This window comes from Bactrocera neohumeralis, chromosome 2 (assembly GCF_024586455.1).
Source record: "Bactrocera neohumeralis isolate Rockhampton chromosome 2, APGP_CSIRO_Bneo_wtdbg2-racon-allhic-juicebox.fasta_v2, whole genome shotgun sequence".
In the NCBI taxonomy this organism is placed as follows: domain Eukaryota; kingdom Metazoa; phylum Arthropoda; class Insecta; order Diptera; family Tephritidae; genus Bactrocera; species Bactrocera neohumeralis.
In genome coordinates, this window is record NC_065919.1 from 70,124,830 (window position 1) to 70,144,540 (window position 19,711).

General features: G+C 37.3%; 1 protein-coding gene across 1 annotated transcript in view; it reads right to left on the reverse strand.

Annotated features, from left to right (window-relative positions):
* The window catches only part of LOC126758099 (gelsolin-like), a 127,416-nt gene that overhangs the window by 90,136 nt on the left and 17,569 nt on the right, over positions 1–19,711 (reverse strand). The window lies entirely within an intron of this gene.

The following is a 19,711-nucleotide window of genomic DNA, read 5'->3' on the forward strand; positions in this document are numbered from 1 at the left end:
ACCGTGGAAAAGCTCAACAAATGGTCGCAAAGCCAGGATTGACGCCTCGAAAGGTTATGCTGAGTGTTTGGTGAGATTGGAAAGGAATCGGTCACTATGAGCTATCTCTAGCCTAGTCGTACGATTGATTCTACATTTTACTGTCAACAATTGATGAGAATGAAGGAAACAATCGAAAAAAAACGGTCAGAACTGATCAACAGAAGTGGCTTCGGCTACACTAATGGAATAATATCTCAAGCGCAAAAATGGCAAAAAGTGGTCGACCAAAATGGTACATATTTGGTTCATTAAAGTTTATTATAAATAGCAAAAAATAAGAAGTGTGATTAAAAATACGAAAAGACATTTTTCCATATATTACTTAACAGCGATGTAGGCAACATTGGAGTAAACAATTTTAAAAGGTTTAATAATTTTTAAATTTATTTTGAACGAAATATTTAATTTTTGCAGAAAATAATAATAATACTGGCTTCGCATGGATCAGCAAAAATGTCAAGCGCACAACCCTGGAGAGGGTATGTTCCGCTTCTTACTTTAGCTCACCTTCAAACGGATGTTTTTTGGCTACTTAGTGGATACTTGGTCTAAGAGCGGAAGCCGTGTGCTGTTTGAGCTATATGTGAAAAAATCGCTCCCATTCCCAAGTAAATAGCGCTCAGGGAACTTTCCTCAGTTGTTTGAACTTCTACACATAGCCCAATCCTCTAAGTGGTGCCACATTGGACTGAGTAGGCAATTGAGAAGTAAAGTATTGGCAACGGCGAATATCGCAGACGATAGAATGATGAGCTGTAGGAGCTATACGTATACGATGACGTTGACATCGTTCAGCGTATTAAGAAACAGCGGCTACGCTGGCTAGGTTATGTCGTCTGAATGGCAGAAAATGCTCCAGTTCTGCAAGTATTCGACGCAGTATCCGCCGCGGGAAGCAGAGGAAGTGGAAAACCACCAGTCCGTTGGAAAGACCAGGTGGAGAAGGAACTGTCTACAATGGGTGTCTCAGATTGGTGTCAAACAGTGAAAAGGAAGAACGACTGGCGCGCTGTTGTAAACTCGGCTATAACATCGTAAGCGGTGTCTACACCAATAAAGAAGAAGAAGACTTTTAAGTACATATTTCGAATCTACTTGAGATATTAATCAGACAAATGATCCGAAATATGTGATTCTCCATACACCTACGCCGCTTAACGTTTCACGTCTAAACATGGACATATTGCATGAAAAGTTTGACTACTGATTAATTTCGAGAAAATGCACAGGCAAATGGCCGCCATGATCATGCGATTTAACGCCTATAGATTATTTTTTCTCGGCGTACGTTAGATTAAAGGTTTACGTCAATCAACCAGCAACACTAGAGGGAGCGAGCATTATAGCCCCACTGGGTCATCGAAAGTTGGCTATAACAGGTTGAGGTATACAAACGGTGTCGCGGTAGCCATTTGACCGACATTTTGCTCAAATTTATAACAATAAAACAAAACCCATTTTGACTAAATTTGAGCGTTTTATTTTGGTAGGTAGAAAAGTTATCTAGGAAAATCATATTTTAAATTACTACTATTCCTTCATCTTCCAAACTATTAGACTTGTACCGCACCCCTGTTTCAAAAAAAAAAATATGCACATATTAGTGAATATTTAATGTCTTATATACAAATATATAAGGTAAGATGCGGTAATACATATATACATACATATGTACATAGTTTTATTAATACGGCACTCTTAATGAGAAAAACGTTTTACCATTAAGGGTGACAAAACTCGTCTACAGTTTCAAATCTCATTTTAATGCCATATCTTAGATACGTACATATATATTTTTCCGGCGAACAATGCTATACATATTACATATATACATGAAGTATGATACATTCACATATGAATTTCATTGTCTCTACATTGTCTAGTTATTTCATCAATTTTAAAGCTTCAACAGAAACTATTATTATCACATTCATACTTATATATGTACTCGTAGCACTAATCGATTAAATCCATTGTTTTTCTCAAAAATCAAGTATATCCGCGACTTAAATCTTTTATTCTCTGCAGTTTATATAATGTATAATGCTTGCATTACTATTTTTGAATCGAATCAAGGATTATAGAAAACAAACGATTCATTGCAAAATCAACCATCAGTGCAAAAAGTGTTAAAAAAAATTTGTTTTTTTTTTACAATTTTCAAAATATTTTGTTAATAACTTAATAAATGGACTAGGTAACAAAACAAAGTATGAAGCACACCAAACCAGCACATAACGGTTTGTATTTTTGTAAGTATGTATGTATATACAAAGCAAACGGCATATATGTATGTACTTGTATATTTGTAGGCGCCTGAACAATACCGTTAGTAATTTAGATGATAAGTGCAATTTGCACTCCATTCCCCTTATGGATTTAATGACATGTGGTTAGACAATTAGAGATATGCCCTGCAGTGAAGCATTAAACTAGGCAGCAACTACCCATATCAGCTTACAATTGGATATTGTTGTTGGAAATTTAGCAAGACGGGAAAATAAAGAACAAAAATTTATATTAGAAGCAGTGTTTTTGATCCATGGAGGAACCAGATATGATTAGATTTGTATATATACATATATATTTTTTTTAGGTTATGAATATGAGACTGGTCTGCAAGTGGTCTAGTCGGCTGCCTAGTAGCGCTTGTGATGCATAGCAGCTGGAAAGTGGTTTATAACTACTTGATTTGTCAACAGGGTATGTATATACATATGTATGTATGTATGTATATCCATATTATTTAGTACATATACATTATTTATGTATATGAATATATGTACATACATCAAATATATTTATTCAACACCCTCCATGCGAAAAGGTCGTTGTGAACCTTTTGCGACTGCGATTTCACACAACAGCTCACATACTCTGAAACACACATACACGCCGCAAGTCAATTCTCAGCAAAGTGGTGATATAATAGCCCAACAGTGCACTCGTCAACACTCCACACCTTATTTGCTCGTTTTTGGGTTTGCTGCTACGGCGGCAATTGTCTTGAATGACGTTGAATGTCGCAACGATCTAGATAATTACTCTCAAACTGACATATTTACACACCTACATACATCTACATTTACATACATATATCCAAATATGTATACACTCAAATCTACTGTTACCGTTAGCGTTTAAGGTGTTTTGCATATCATATGAATCAATGAGCCCACCGACAAAATCACACACACACACACACACACACACTCCCCTTTCATGTTCGTATGCACATTCATCTACAGTATGTATGTATATGATACATTATCGAGCGGCATGCACCCACAACATAATAAGTGTAACACCGAATTAAAGCGGAAACCATACAATATTGTACACCTTCGAGCGACTTTTGTCATGGAGAAAGCTTTTAATGGGCCACTTTTCTTGTGATCACTTAAAGTGATTGACACACTGAAGTACAGGTATAAGCGAAGTCTTTATCCCTATTCACTTAAGTCGGTATAACAGTATACCCTTGTACACACGTGTGGTAATTTGGCTAATTCAATAATCACGAAAATGATTGCGCAATAAAGAAAATGAAGACAATATTTTCGAAAATGCTTGTGAACAAATCATTATAATAATTATGTATGTCGGTAAGTATAAAAGAGGTTTGGAAAATTCCATTGCAGCTTAAAAGGCCTCTGTCGTCTTCGCTTCGCTACTTCACCGCTCTCTGTTTTTGTTATTTCTTGTTTTTACAAAGAAATTTACATGTCAGTGCAGCAACTCATTTCTCCAGCTCAATTTTGTAATATAAGCAATGCGAAAGAATCATTAAATCTATATAATTACTTCATATTCTATGACTAAGTTGCATTGCTACTTTTATACCAGTTTGTTAGATTTTCTACTCTGCAAGTCATGACCTATCGAAAAATTTTCGCTGGTTTCCGAAGGTTTTGAAAGAGATTCTTCTAAAAAGAAGTCATTGAATATATCGTCACCTAAAATGTAAAATTACATAACATCACTTTTCATAAGCTTAAAGGCGAAGGAAAAACGATATAGTAGAAGCCACTCTTATTGAAACAAAATTTAAGTTTTGGTTATAAAATGCGTAGTGAAATGAAGTAGTGAAGCGTAAGCAATAAAAAACTCAATATAGATTTTTTTGATGATACGCTGTTTTGCATTTTAGGTGACGATATGTACATACATATTATCCTTTTAGACATTCATAAATGACATTAACAATTAATAATTTTCCATGTCCTGTAGGTAGGAGGTAGGTAGGAGTGCAGCCATGTTATCTATCGGGCTCAATTAACACTTGATGTGCCATTTTGATACACTATTCGTAGAACCTCCTGTATCTGCTATTACGTTTCACCTCAAACCATTTTGAGGTTTCGATGAAACTACTTATGTCTGATATGATTTTAGTGGAAATCCATTCAAGGTTTTGTGCTTGATGGATTCCAAGTGTTTTATGTCGGATCTGTGCTAGAACTGGACATTCGCAGAGAAAGTGGAAAATTGTTTCCTTCTTCCCTGCTACTCCGCAGCCTCGGCAGATATACACTTTGCAATTTTTACAGCGTGTGATACCACATTGGCTATTGCAAAAATTTGTATGAAAATGTTCGAAAACTGTAATCGAAGCAAAGCTCTGTAGAATAATAAGTTTTATTTTCAAACACTAAAGATAAGTTCTAACGTCCAGCAATCTCTTATAATATTCCACTATGAAGAAGGTTAAACTGGCAAATTCATGTGAGTTTAAAGCGTTATACGAGCTATGTTTAAAAAGTATAGCGAATTTTGTATTTCTAAAGAAAGTGCGTATTTATTCATGAACCATAAGCCCGTGATTCATCACCAGTTATAATCCTCTGAGATCTGAGTTGTCGCCGATTGAGTACAACATCGCCTAAGCAATGTCAACGCGAGGGTGTTTTTGCTGGAAAGTGAGCAATTTGGGCACAAACTTCGTGACGGACCTGCTTATACTCAAATTGATGCTTAAAATCGAATGGCACGGGCGATTTATGCAATGGTGATTCGATGGTTTACCAACACTATTTTCTTTACTTCAATAATGTTTTCACCTTTTCGACGTGCTCGGGCGTCCAGAACGCTCTTCGTCGTTCACATCTTCTCCAGCCTCTGTGAAAATTTTGTACCACCGATAAAAGTTGCTTTTGTCCATGGTAGTTTCACTGTATGCCACAATCAACATTCGGAGTGCGTCCGCACATTTAGTTTTGTTTTTAACTCAAATTTTATACCGAAACATTCATACATTTTTTGGAATAAGCAAAAATCGAAGACGAACCAAAATGCGTCCAAGCAAAACAGCTAACAAAAATTATACATTCAAAATGGCTGACCTTGTCAACAAAACTAAGGTGTAATGTGTACCAACATAATGCAACAAAACGATCAAAATCGGAATACGAAATTCCAAATTCGCGAAACTTTTTGTACAAGTCTCGTAGATCGCATTTGGAGAAATTTCAATTATACATACTCGTATATGGATTCAATATAGATATTTATATCAAATTATATATATAAAAAACTTGACCTTTAATTGCGAGTTAAAACTACATATTTTCTTCAAAGGTAAAAAACTTGAAACACTTATATTATTTATTTGGACTAGTAGGACTTTTGGACTAGTGGAGAAAAGGTTGAGAAAATTATTCACGAAACAAAAACTTAGGTTATCTATTTTTGAGCAAAAACGCACACACATTACTAAATAATTCATAGCAGCTTTAGATAAAAAAGTTTTCGAGAAATTTAGTTTTTGTTTAAAAATAATAATAGATACCCAGGCAACAAGTTGGAAATGCGGTTGACAGATCACGCGTACTTGGATCAAGCTGACATGTTATTTTTGTTCCATATTGTTTGGCATTTCATCACGGAGAGACTTACAAGTATAAAAAATTTACTGAAAATAACAAAGTCATCAGGAGTGAAAATTAATATCAAAGCTTCTGGAAAGATATCACATGGATATGAAATAAGACTGGCACATTCACAAAAACAAAAGCGCAAGTATTCGTTCCCGAGCTACTCACTTTTTCGGGAAGATTTTTAATTTGCGTTATTTTGAGACTTTCTGCTACTTTCGAATCTGAAGTTTTCGAAAAAAAAAATCAAAAAAGCCGCTTTGAAAAATTTAATGGAAGCTTTGGTTACATATCAAATTGCCTTTATATTGTCGATATGAACTATTAAATGGTAATAATAAATACAAATATACCTTTGTACTATTTACAATTAAAGCTTCTAACTTTCGATGTTTCCCCTACTATAAAAAAAGTTATTGCAGTATAAATCATCACCATAACAGCGCACCTTAAAATCTTACAGGTTCGTACATATTTTTTTTTTTTTTTTTTTTTTTTTTAAAGTAGGGGGAAGCTTCAAAAGCCGGAGTGCAGAACTTTACTCTCCCACGGAATCACCTGATTAAGTATTACTTCGTGGGAGTGTTAAGACATTTAAGTCTCTTCTCTGGCACGGACTGATGGACGCCTACTCTGGTCTATATGTCGCAGTTTTGTCATGATCGAGGCCACCGCTTCGCTGACAGCTCTCTAGTTCCCAGTGGACTGACACATGAGTGTCGTCAAATTTTCCACCGTAAAACTAGGACCGAGTGTAGTTTTAAGTTTTTCCCTTGCACTTATAAAGCGCGGGCAATAAAAGAGAACATGTTCAGAGTCTTTAAAGCACTCTGAACACCGGACTAATGTCCTGCTGGAATCTGTACATTTACAATCTGTAAATCCAGGTCCCCATGTCGTCTGTCGATCCAGGAATGGATATCCGGTATGAGTGTGTACGTCCACCGTCCTTTGCGTGAGGTTTGCCACCGCTGCTGCCATATAGTTAAGCTTTTCACTCTCTCTCTTCTTTTGGCTCCTGTAGTTGGCTCTGATAATTTGTACACTCGCTCGTATTCGTCACCCTGGATGTCAATGGGCATCATACCGGCTATTACTTCAGCAGCATCGCTTGAAATTGTTCGGAAAGCTACTGATAACTCTTAGTGCCAACAGCCTGTGCACTGTGTTTATTTGTCGGGCATATGCTTTGGTGCCTAGCGCCTGGATCCATATTGGAGCCGCATGTAATACAACCGATCTTATTACTTTTGCGAGTAAAAAACGCCCGTTGGAACGCACGCAGCCTTTATTTGCCATCATTCTAGATAAGGCATTCAGGATTTTATTCCCTTTACTTGCAGTGTATTGTAGGTGATCCTTAAATTTGAGCCTTGCGTCTACTATTACTCCTAAATATTTTTGGTGTGGCTGTGAATGAATCTGGCACTCTCCTATGGTGAGAGATCTCTTTTTCATGTACTTATGAGCAAGACTTATGCACTCGTTGCATTTGCGAGGTGTTTAGCATCTGCTACCACAATAAGGTCGTCTGCGTATGCAACTAATTTAATAGCTTTCGGTTGGTGTCTCCTTAGTACCCTATCATACATTATATTCCATAAAAAGGGGCCTAGTACCGAGCCTTGATACTCCACTCGAGATTGAGTAGCTCTTGTTGCCTTCATCTTTATCGAATAAAAGTCGCCTGTTTTCAAAATAACTTATAACAATTTCCATCAGATATTGAGGAGCGTGCATGTCATACAAAGCCTTGATTATGTTTGCCCACTTTGCTGAGTTGAAGGCATTCTTCACATCCAAGGTGATCAGCGCGCAATATTTTTTGTTCCGCCTTTCCATCGCTTGCCACTTACTGCGCATTTCGAGGTGTCAACGACTTCGTATAATGCGTCAATGGTGGACCTCTTTTTCATAAAGCCGTATTGTCTTTCTGATAATCCGCCGGCTTTTTGGATTACTAACTCCAAGCGGTTTCTAACTATGCTTTCATATACTTTGCAATAGTGTCAAGCATGCACCGAGGTCGATATGATGAAGGTTCCTCCGGAGGCTTTTTTGGTTTAGGGAGTAGAACCAAACGCTGGACTTTCCATGGGTCGGGAAATATTCCTTCTTTTAAGCAGGCATTATACATTTCTGCGAACAATTTTGGTTTCAAAGTCATGGCTTCCTTTAATGCTCTGTTTGGTATGCCATCTAATCCAGGCGCTTTGCTGCTTTTAATTTTTCTGGTTATGGCCAATATTTCTTCTTCACTAACTAGCAGTTCGTACATATGTATTTCTAGGTAAGTATGTGCTTACAAATAATTTAATGTAACATTTAACGCTTCATCACTAATGAACCGGCACAGTTCGGTTGCATGCTGCTTTTGGGCGAATTTCGTAAATGAGTTACTCCTTTATGCGAAAAGGCAGTGTGTAATTAATCTTGCCGCCATCTAACGTAGCGGTAAATACAACAAAACAAAGTACACATACAAAGTGCTCATTCCAATTTATAAACATGCATTTATCTGTTTAACCGCCGACTTGAGTTAATTTCGCATTCCACACACTTTTTTGCACGAATTTACATGACTTCGTGTGTCTGTCAGAGCCTCATGCTGATTTTTGTACACTTTAAGGTTACCGAAAACAAAGTACAACACATAGAAATGGGCTTAAAACAGACGTGCCAATGCGCACGCGCAGCTTCTGTTTGCTGGCAAGCGCACAATTGTTGCGTATTTAATGGAATAGTAACGATTATTCACAATTACATTGCGATTAAATCCTGTTAAGCATTAAATCTGTAGGTGGCTGGCTTGGCAAGGTTGGTGCGTAATGCGTTTTGTAATTACGGCGAATGCGAAAGAGGAAATTTGTATGTACATATACATACGTACTCACCTACAAAAATAAGAGCACAATGATTTTGTATTCAGTAAAAGGGTTTTTGATGTTTTTTTGGGAAACTAAGTGAGCTGAATACAATTAAATTAAGTTAACAAATTTTTTTGTGTGTTTTGATTGCTTGCTTGTTGTTGTTTGGTGTTTGTTGTGTGGGCGTTTGGCAATCACTTTTATGCTGCCAATCATAGACCTGGAAATGCTTAACGGCTCATTCTGTTTTATTACATAATTAACCTTTACAGTTGAGCATATTCAGCTTCGTTATCTGCTGGCTCTTAATGGCGCCGCCATATTTTTTTAAATTGAGTCTAACTTCACTTTGCTTGCCAATCCTTTAAAATTAATTATTTCGGTCACGTTGGAAATATTTCTCAAAATCACCCTTCAAATTCAATGGGAACTTCAATAGCACTTTCCGTGCAGCCTTGGCGGTTGGTAACTACTGACATAAAGACACACATATAAAGCTATTTATGAGAATAAAAATATCTTATGCTTCTAAAATTAGATGCAGAACCGTCAAGAAGCAATTAATAAAATTAATTAATTAATAAAACAAACAATAGCGAAATAACAGTCCCGAACACCATATGTTTTTTTTTTTAAAAGGTATTAGACATTAAGTTATAGCATATTAAGCTCGTAAGCAATAATATTGGCAATGACAATGATATAAGAAAAAATTAAAGAAAGAGTGAGGAAGGACACGTGCGTATCGAAATGTGAATGCACCCGGCAAGGTATGATTCTATACACAACTATGGTCAATAAACTATTGGAAAAGCCATGAAGTCGTCTTATCCACTGCGAAGTAGGAAAACTTAAATCACATCCCTTCATTGGGAATTATTCATTGTTGTTGGGGTGAAATGTCAAGAGGTTATCTTAGATGTGAAATTTTCAAGGAAGCTAAACATGAAGGATAGTAGTGTTCTAAAGAAGCTATTGGTTACATATATGGTATGACACCATAATAAAAATGTTGGAAACCACTCTTTTTTGCGCTGGCAACAAAGAAAGAGTGATTCTTGCGGAATTTGTCGTAGGCTACTGAATTTCACCAACAATCTTTGACATCTAAAGGCGCAAAGTTGGCAGACGGATAGATCTGTCTCTGAGTGGGACGACTCTTTCTTTGCGCTGGTCGGATTTGAATGTATACCCTTATAAGGGCGTGCGACAACCCTCGCCTTGGCCTGGTTACTGAGACAACCTGGGGACCATTGGAGCGACGAAACCGTCGCTGGCGAACTGCATCAACAAGCCCCAGACCCCAGTAGGAATATCTTCTCAGTGGAAATCAGAAGGCAAGCGACATAGGTAGAGTCTTTATACGCGACGGAATCGCCAGCACTAGCTACGAACCTCTGCAAGAATTATGAAATGCTCAAGAGGGGACAAGTCAGCACTGGCGAGGAAGCTCAAGGCATACCGCCGCTTGGCGACCAAAATCGTGGAACGCTCCTCTGAAAAGTATGCTGGTCAGGTATCTGAGCACCAGATGTTCCGATAAACGTTCGGCTCTCCTATATAAGGAAGCAGTCTTTCGTGTGGGGGAGGTATGGAGGGGAGCCAGATTGGAGACTGTGGACAAAACGAAACTTCCGTTTCCCCCTAGGGCTCGCGTCTGGCTTCCAGCTGAACCTTCCTCAGCGAGCGAGATTGGGGAAATCCTAATATACTATAACCCTTCACAACCCACGCATGACTAGGGGGTAATAAGGCTGGAAAAAACCGAGAAACCTTATTGGCAAGCGCTGACTCTACTAAATGCGAAGTTCCGGCGGCTTCTTCTCTCTCCATATATCGACGAGGGAGTTGTGGGTCGGAAGAAGCCGTTGGAGGAGAGGGGCTGTGAGCTTTTTTACGGTGGGAAGGTTGGTGGAGGGGTTTACTGCCATGAGCTCTCTATCAACTCCAGTTTCAGACTTCCTAATTATTGTAGCGTCTCCAAGCCGAGGTTGCAGCCATTAAGGTAGCAGCAGATCTACTGCTCCGGAGTTCAGCTGCATTCAAAGAAGTGATCATGCACTCAGATAGCAGAGCGGCTATAGTAGCCTTGAACTCATTAACAGTGCGTGCTTATTCTCGCTATCATTAACATCGACACTCCTTGTGATAAGACTGGTATGGGTTTCAGGCCTTAGCGGAATCGCAGTAAATTGCAAAGCTGATGAGCTGACTTTGGAAAATCACCCTAGAACTACTATCGGTAGAATAGAGCCTGATCGGTGCTTCCGTATCCTCTTCTGTTCAACTACTAGATAGCTGGGCTTCGCAGAAGCTTGAAGCGGCCACCATCGGTACATGCGTTGTCGCAAAAGCCTTTTGGCCCAAGATCGATCGCAAGAAATCTAGTGATCTTTTTGCCCTCAGTAAGGCTAAGCTCTCCCTTGTTGTGGGACTTTTAACAGGCCATTGCTTACCAGACGTCATCTGAAGAAGCTGTAGGGAAGAAACTGAGGTGGAAACAACTCAACACTTAATTCTTGACTTAAACAGTTGGGAGCGCTTACCTTCAAAGCGTTTTACTAACATATAAAATCGAACACAGGAGTTCTTCTTTTCTATGGCTTCACAAAGGACTAAATATAGTAGTCCTCGTGCGATCGTTGATCAGCCATCTAACCTAACCTAACCTATTACTCGCAATAATTACCATTTATGAATGTAATCTTTTTTATTTCCGTGTGAAGCAAAGGTAGACGCACCGAATTCCAAACTAATTTTTAACTGTCACCCAGCTGTCAGAATAAAGGTGGAGTAAATTCACGGAAATTACAAAAATTAATTAAATATGATGATACAATATGTGAAATTTCCCATGCGACCAAAATTTAATATGTATGCCAAAAACGTAACCATACTTGAGAGCATATATGTATGTAAGTATCAATAGCTAATAAGCATATAAGTAAATAGTTGAGTATGTTAGCAGCTGCGGACAAGCATGTTTAAGATAATAGAATAATTGATTTTACGAACCAAATTTCGTATGAGATCACAACAAAATAGAACTAAAGGCGGGGTATGAAATACAAATACAATGCAAACATAAAAACTTGCAAATGTGTAGACTTGATGAAAATATATGTATATTTGTACGGGTATGTATATAGCAGACATTTTTATATACACACATACATTTGTACTCACTAAACTGCATTTGTCTATTGTTCTTGCCACCTTCCAACAAAACCATAGTATAGCAAAACCAATAACAACAATAAGGCAACACAAATACTATAAATATATATATGGTGCATAATTGATTCAGTCGCTATGTCTTAAAGCCATCAACAAAAGTTCACCATTCATTTTTTCAACTATTGCTGGTTCCTTAGCACCGTTGTCTCGCTATTCATTTTAACAATTTACGGTAAATTACGTACTTTTTGTGCGCTTTTGCTGCGATTTTCATATTCAAGTGCAGCGGCGCAATTCGGAAACCACAAAATCACACACACACACACATACAAATCTACGAATGTACTATTAGTGACTGGCAATTTTGTCTGCCGCGACTAAGTGGCTAACTGAATTTAAACTCCCGCTGCTGTGGCGCCGTTCGCCTCTTTGATCGAGCCAAGCGGGTGAGCGGGTGGCTGCTTGGCTGTGTTGATGTTGGCATGAATTGCTATTTTTATTTTTGTACGTTATTGTTATTGTTTCTGGTGGCAACTGGCATTTAAATGTTGATCCCGAACGGCAATCAGATTGTTAATGCCACCACCGCAAGCTGTTCGGGCAAATTGCGAATGCCCGCTTGATAAGTCGAGTAAATGGTGGCAAGTCGTGCAACAGATGTTGCTGCAGCGGGTTTAAGTTTGTTTTGCTAAATTTAACTTTTTTACTTTTAATATGGTTTTATTGGTATTTTTTTTTTTAATTTTTGATTTTGATTTTTGTTGCCTTGTTTTTTTTTCTTCTTGTGTATTGTCATGTTTTTAAGCGCTTATTTTGATTTTGTTCATATTACTCCGCAGCGTGACATTTGAAGGCAGGGTTTTTGCTTTCATTATAAAAAAAAAATAAAAACAAACATACATTAAAGCAGTTATGCTTATTCACTTAATAATAATTGAATTTTCACAATTATTGTGCAAATCTTTTACACACTAATGTGCCACAATTGAATTAGATAAAAAAAAAACAAGCATTAATATGGAAATAAATTGAAGTTAATTATGCGTGAACACTTTGCTAGGCTACATTGCGCTTTTGAATTTGCCGCTCAGCCTTATAACAATTGGCCTACAATCGAAAAGCTATCATTTGAATGCACTGACTCACATTCCCTTTTCAAACCACAAATTTCTCCACTTTCATTTCTTCCTCACGTTTGAAATTCAATCCGAAAGCTGAGACTCTACGCAGTCCAAGCGTCGCATGAAGTCCAGAAACCCATAAGTCATCAGATATCTTTACACATGCGCTTATGCATTCATGCGCTGCACATAATGCACATGCGCAGTCGACGCACAATAATATATTATTGTTTGTAAAGTTTTACGTCCGGTAAAAAATGTAAAGCAAACGCAATGCGCACAATACCAACACACATATTTATACAAATAGAATATAACGGGTGATCCAAGAAGAGGTACTTTTCCAATAGCCTTTATGTGACAGATGACCCATGCGGCTTGTGAAACTGTCATGTTATTTTTGCTCAGTACTGCACCCAGCACCTCGATACTGACCTGAGATATCGCTTCGCTAAATGGGCTCTTGAAAAGTTCCAAGAAGGTTCGACGTTTTCGAGTCAAATTTTGTTCACAGATGAGGACTATTTCTTGCTCAATGGGAGTGAAGCAAGCAAAATTGTCGCATGGCATGGACGCCGAGCAACCTGAAAAGTTTGGTGTGGTTTGTGGGTCGGTGGAAACCGTAACCGTCACTGGCAATCGTTATCGCATCATAATAATAGACTATTTTGATGCCTGAATTTGAAGCTCGTGATCTCGGAGACATTTGATTTAAACAAGACGGCGCCAATTCCCACACATTGCATCAATCAATGGAATGATTGAGAGAACACTTCGGTGAGCAGATAATTTAACGTTTTGGGCCAGTCGATTGGCCACCAAGATCGTGTGATATCACATCGTTAGACTTTTCTCTGTAGATATACATATGTAAAGTCTAAAGTTTATGCGAGCAATCCCGCTTCGTTTCAGGCCTTGGAGCAAAACCTCACGCGTATCATTCGCCAGTTACCAGTCGAAATGCTCGAACGAGTGATCGAAAATCGGACGCAACAGATGGATCACCTGAGACGTATCCGCAGCCAGCACTTGGAAGAGGTAGTCTTTAAAAAAATGCCAAAAGATGTTCTTTCGAATGATAATAAACATTTCTATTAAATTTGAAGTTTCTGTTTTTTTTTTTTTTTTGAAAAAATAGGGAACTTCGAAATGGATCACCCTTTATATATACAATTTTTATGAAATATATATACTATATATGTATGTTTGCCATCGCTTGCGCTTGTGTTTGAAATGTATTAGTTATGCTTCCGGTTGCCATGGCTCGCAGCGGCTCAAATGGGATCGAATTCGCCGCTCCGGTGTGCAGGCGTTGGAAAGGCCAACACAACACGCACGTGCACACACCATGACCTCGAGGCGATTCCACTATCAGTTGGTGAAAAGAAATCTGCAAGACTACGAGCACAATTGGTTGTGCGTATGTAAGTGTGTGTGCAAAAAATAATCATTATATGAAGTGTGAATCAATGTGTGTTATTATTAATTTTCACACCCACCGGTGTGATTAATTGAAAAATGTTTTGTGCGTGTTTAATTTGAGTATTTTAATCTAATTTAATACAAGCGGATATTTAGTTATTTTTGTTGATGGTTTTGAATATTAATAGTAAAAGCTTTTAGGGAAAATTACGCATACAACATGCATGCAAGTGATATCAAAGTAAAAATTAAAAAAAAAAAATTATTAATTAATTTAAATTAATTCAGCAATTAAAAGAATTTCAGTTATTTAATTTTTAACTGTTGACCATTTAATATTTAATAGAAATACCATATAAGCATGTGGAATTTTTGTAAATGTATTGTCATTATGGCTTCATGACAACTCCAATGGTATGATGGGACACTTAAAGAGGTATCCTTAGTGAGGCCACAGATTCTGTCTGGTCTGGTAAAGGACCGAAACTGAGCGTGGCTCATTAGCCTAACCTAACCAATTACACTACGCAACAAATCTGAAGAAAAAATTTGCTACTGATGTGCTAAGATATCTGTGGGATATTTGAAATGTCCTGATCACGAATTTCAGCTCAAAAAATTTTCATCACGTACAGTTATTTTCGTCATTTTAGTAATAGTGATGGTTTGATCACCCAGAGATGCCTACAAAACGCCAGTAATCGAAAACGAATAAAGCGCCATAACTGAGCACTCAGAGGATTGCAGTAGCAACCTGTTGGCATTTAAAAAAGTGAGCGTGGTCAGTGAGTTATAGCACTTTTAGTTCTCTTCAACATAACAGTTGAATGGTAAGTGATTTTACCCATTTTTACGCAGAGGTGCTAAAATTACTTCTTTCAGTAAGTTTGATTGTTAAAGCTTTAAAGGTTTGCAAGATCGCTAGCTAGAAGTCGGTTTTAGATCCAAAGTCTCAAATATGTTCAGAATGATACGTAGAACATTTCCCGCACATTTCCCCATTTTTTAGCTTCCTATAAATCGACTTACCTTAATTCACTTAAAAGTCTGGAATCAATGCAGCAGTGGTGAAAATAATTTTAGCGCCGACGGAGATCGTATGTAGCTCGAAAAATACTCCCAAAAGTCGCCTTCTTTGGGCTGTGCCAGCAGTAATACCATACTACTTAATTGTCTCAGCAAATAAAACCGCTTACACATTGTCTATTATACTTATACACATATGTATATACGATTATTGAAAGACTTAAGGAACGAACTCGAATCCAAATATACGGCTGTGACCAAATTGAAATGTGAATTTCGTCCATTTCATCTCTTTCAAAGTAATCCACTCCTGCTGCAATACACTTATGCCAGCGAATTTTCCATTCATCATAGCACTTGGAAAAATGCCGCTCATGATTATATCAGAGCCTTCTTCGATTCAGCTTTTATATCCTCAAATGAGTCAAAACGGTGTCCTCGGAGTGGTCATGTGAATTTGCTGAATAGCCAGAAGTTACACGAAGGTAAAAATCAGGCGAATGTGGTGGTTGCGGCACGATATTAGTTGAAAATGTGACGAAATGATCACGAATAACCAATGCCGTATGAGATGGTGCATTATCGCACTTCTTTATTAAATAAGACATAGTAAAAATCGAAGAATACACTTTTAGCGCCTCACAAAACGACGCGTATCTCAAATACTAATGAATATTTTGACGTAAAATTTAGCATAGATGTCACTGCCAAGAGTACTACCAACTTACAGAAAAAAATTACCGATTATAGTATAATAAGTATAGATAATTAGTAATCTATATTTTTGGATTTTCGCTATACTCCAACTAATAACTTGTTCTTCAGTCTATCATGAACTTACCCTAAAGAAGCCCAATGATGTCTACCTACGGATGTCAAAGAGAGTCATATTGTATGCATTAAACTGAGGTTGATGTTCCAGCTTCTGCAACTTTTTTTATCATTTCTGCCACATAATTGGTTTTTACTATTAATGAAGTATTTCCGCCACGACACTAAAAACCACGAGTTTTTGAAACTAAGTTGTGGATTATTCATAATATTTTATATGCACACTTAATCATAAAAATAACCGAAATAATTTACACACTTTTGTTTTGAGTTTGCTGTAGACTTGTTATATTTTCTCCTTAAGGAAACAGTGACCAAATTTTGAATATTCCTTGAGTTTTCATGTTATATTAATCATTGTAAGGCACTTTCCCAAGAATATTGCCTCTTGGATGTGAAATCCACATGTACAAGGTGCTTTCCAAAGTAAACAGGACTTAAGAAAAACAGAACAAATAGTCTCCTTCTGCTTCAATACAGCTTTTTGCGCGGTCCAAAAGCATGTCGAACGAGTGTTTTAGCTCGTTGGCCGGTATGGCCGCCAGTATGCCAGTGCAAGCCTATTGAATGGCCTCTACGTCTGCATAACGCTTTTCTTTCATCGGCAAATGCATTTTTTTGAAAAGGAAGAAGTCGCGCGGTGCCATATCAGGTGAATACGGGAAGTGGTTAATGGTTAAAATGTGATTTTTGATCAAATAATCGGTCATAGGCGTCGATTCGATGAGACTTCGTTTTGATCGTCAGTCAATTTGTGCCGCGCATACACCTTTCGTAAGCCCAAATGTTTGGTCAAAATGCGATAAATCTAAGTTTTGGAGATGTTTAATTACATTTCCATTAATTTCAATGATGATTTCGGCTGATTTTTGATGAATTCAAGCACAGTTTCGATGGAATTTCCGGTGAGCACGGATTTTGATTGGCCCACATGTTGATCGTTATTTATGTCCTCACGACCACTTTGAAAATATTGAAAACACTCGTGCACTCTGCTACGGAAAAGGCAATCATCGCCATAAACTTGTTTCATCAATTGAAACTTTTCGATAAAAGTTTTACCAATTTTTAAACAAAATTTAATGTTGGCTCTTTGTTCGAAGCTCATTTTCGGACCGATAACACAAACATACTGACACTTAAAACACAATAACTTCACTTCAAAATATTCTCACTGGACAATCGATAAAGACAGCAGATTCCAACGCACCAGTTGACATACATATAGATGGCGCTAGATTCAAAAAGTTCTGTTTACTTTGGAACGCACCTTGTATTGAAAACATTTTGATAATTAGCTTCTCAGTGAAGTCAACTGGGATTGTTTGAATTTGGTAATTTTTGAGAAGAAATTTGTAGCAATTTCAATTATTAACTGTTACTTCACTTTACTTAAGTAAAAAACAATATTTTTACCAAGCTTCACTTAGAGTTATAATAAATATTATCTTTTTCTTAGTTTTCCCCTTTCCAAGGACACTGTGACACGTTAACGAGCTTATCAGGTGACAGCCTTGCAGCTAAAACCAGAGTTAAAACTGTTGGCGCTGCTGGTGGGCGACATTGTATGTCTGCAAACAACAGTAAATTTACCACTTTCCATACCAGATTCAAGCAAATTTTCAAAAACTCGTGCTCCTATGTGTATGCCTATTTACCAATGCGTATTTCATGACTTCGGGCGTTAAACTTTATTATTTATTATCAGTGTTATTGCTACCTGATTTAGTGACATATCGAGCTTGCAAGCGATTATGTAAATGAAATCGTAGTTTTGTATTATTTAAACGAGTCATACATATTCAAAACAAGGTAACTGCTTTCACGGCAACTTTTTGAATTTGAGATTGAAATAAATCAGATGATTTCAATATAACAAACTCAATATAATCAATATATTTCATGATAAATCTCAGAAAAATAATATTCCTAACTTTATTAGTCTAATTTAAAATAATTAGCGTTCATTCAAATAAATCAAAGAACTAACGAGACATCTATAAAAAATGATTTCATTTAAATTAGCTACTTAAACAACTAATATACTAAGGAAATATATTAAGAGCGTCTCTACACTGACTTTTGTTAGCAGCAATATGAGCAATTCAAAACCTCAATGAGATTTTATGCGATCGCTGAGAGTGTAAAAAATATTTACTTTTATCAAAAATATTTATTCTTGATATCATTTGTATGAGTTGCATGAGTAAAGGGCTGTTTTGCCGCCTAATTGTTTACTTTGTTTACACTTCAAGAGAGAAAAGTTAAAAACGAAACAGTACAGTGAGCTTTCGAAATTGAGAACCATGAAACCCTTTAAATATTTATTCGAATACATACTAAGATAAACAGCAAGTTTTGTTATAATACTTATAAATAACTAATTCTGAAGAAGTGAGAGTTGTATGTAGTTGCTTAGACCAAGAGAAAAGAAATGGTGCTATTAGAGTTTACCAACTGGTCGAAAATAGAATCCGTTTTTGATAAAAGAGGGTTCTCCGAGGGTCACCTAAGAGCAACGTCTGTTGTCACTTTACAAACACGAATGACGAATACATAAGTAGATATTTCTTTCTTCAGTCAGACGATGTTCTATGCGAATGTAACCAAGTTCATCTTATTTGGATGTCTGGTCACAAAGGGATAGCCGAGAATGAACTGGTCACTCCGCAGCATCCACTAATGTTGTAGTACCTGAACACTTCATCGCGGTGGGTCCTCATACCATAAAAGAGCTACTCCCAAGAAAGGAGTAGGCAGGGAGAGGTATTAGCAGTGTGCATACGCATAATAAAAGCCCTTGGATCTATATATGTACATATATCCTCTTAGCAGTATATTGGAACTTATCAAAAAGGTGGAACTAATAAACTAATCGTCCATTTTTCTGCACCATAAAGCAGGTCGGGGATGATGGTGACTTGTAGAATTTGATCTTTGTTCGTCGAAAGAGGACTTTACTTCTCAACTGCCTACTCAGTCCGAAGTAGCACCTGTTGGCGGGAGTTGAAGGATGGATGAGAAGTTCACACAACTGAGGGAAGTTCTCTGAGCATCATTCAGTGTGGGAGTGACCAGAAATGAGTCTTTTGCATATGGGTCAAGCAGCTCACGACTTCTGGTCTTAGACAAAGTATCAAACAACCGTTTGAAGGCGAGCTAAAGTGAGAAGGCGAAACGTTTCTCCTCAGAGTTGTGCGCTGGTTTTGGGACCCGTCACATAAAAAACAGTCCCAATGAAAAGAAGAAAGCAGACTAGGATGAGAGCGCCCCCTATACCTAATTCCACAGAGGTATTATTTATGAACTTGCCCTAAAAAAGCCAACCAAACTTCAACATTCAAAAAACACG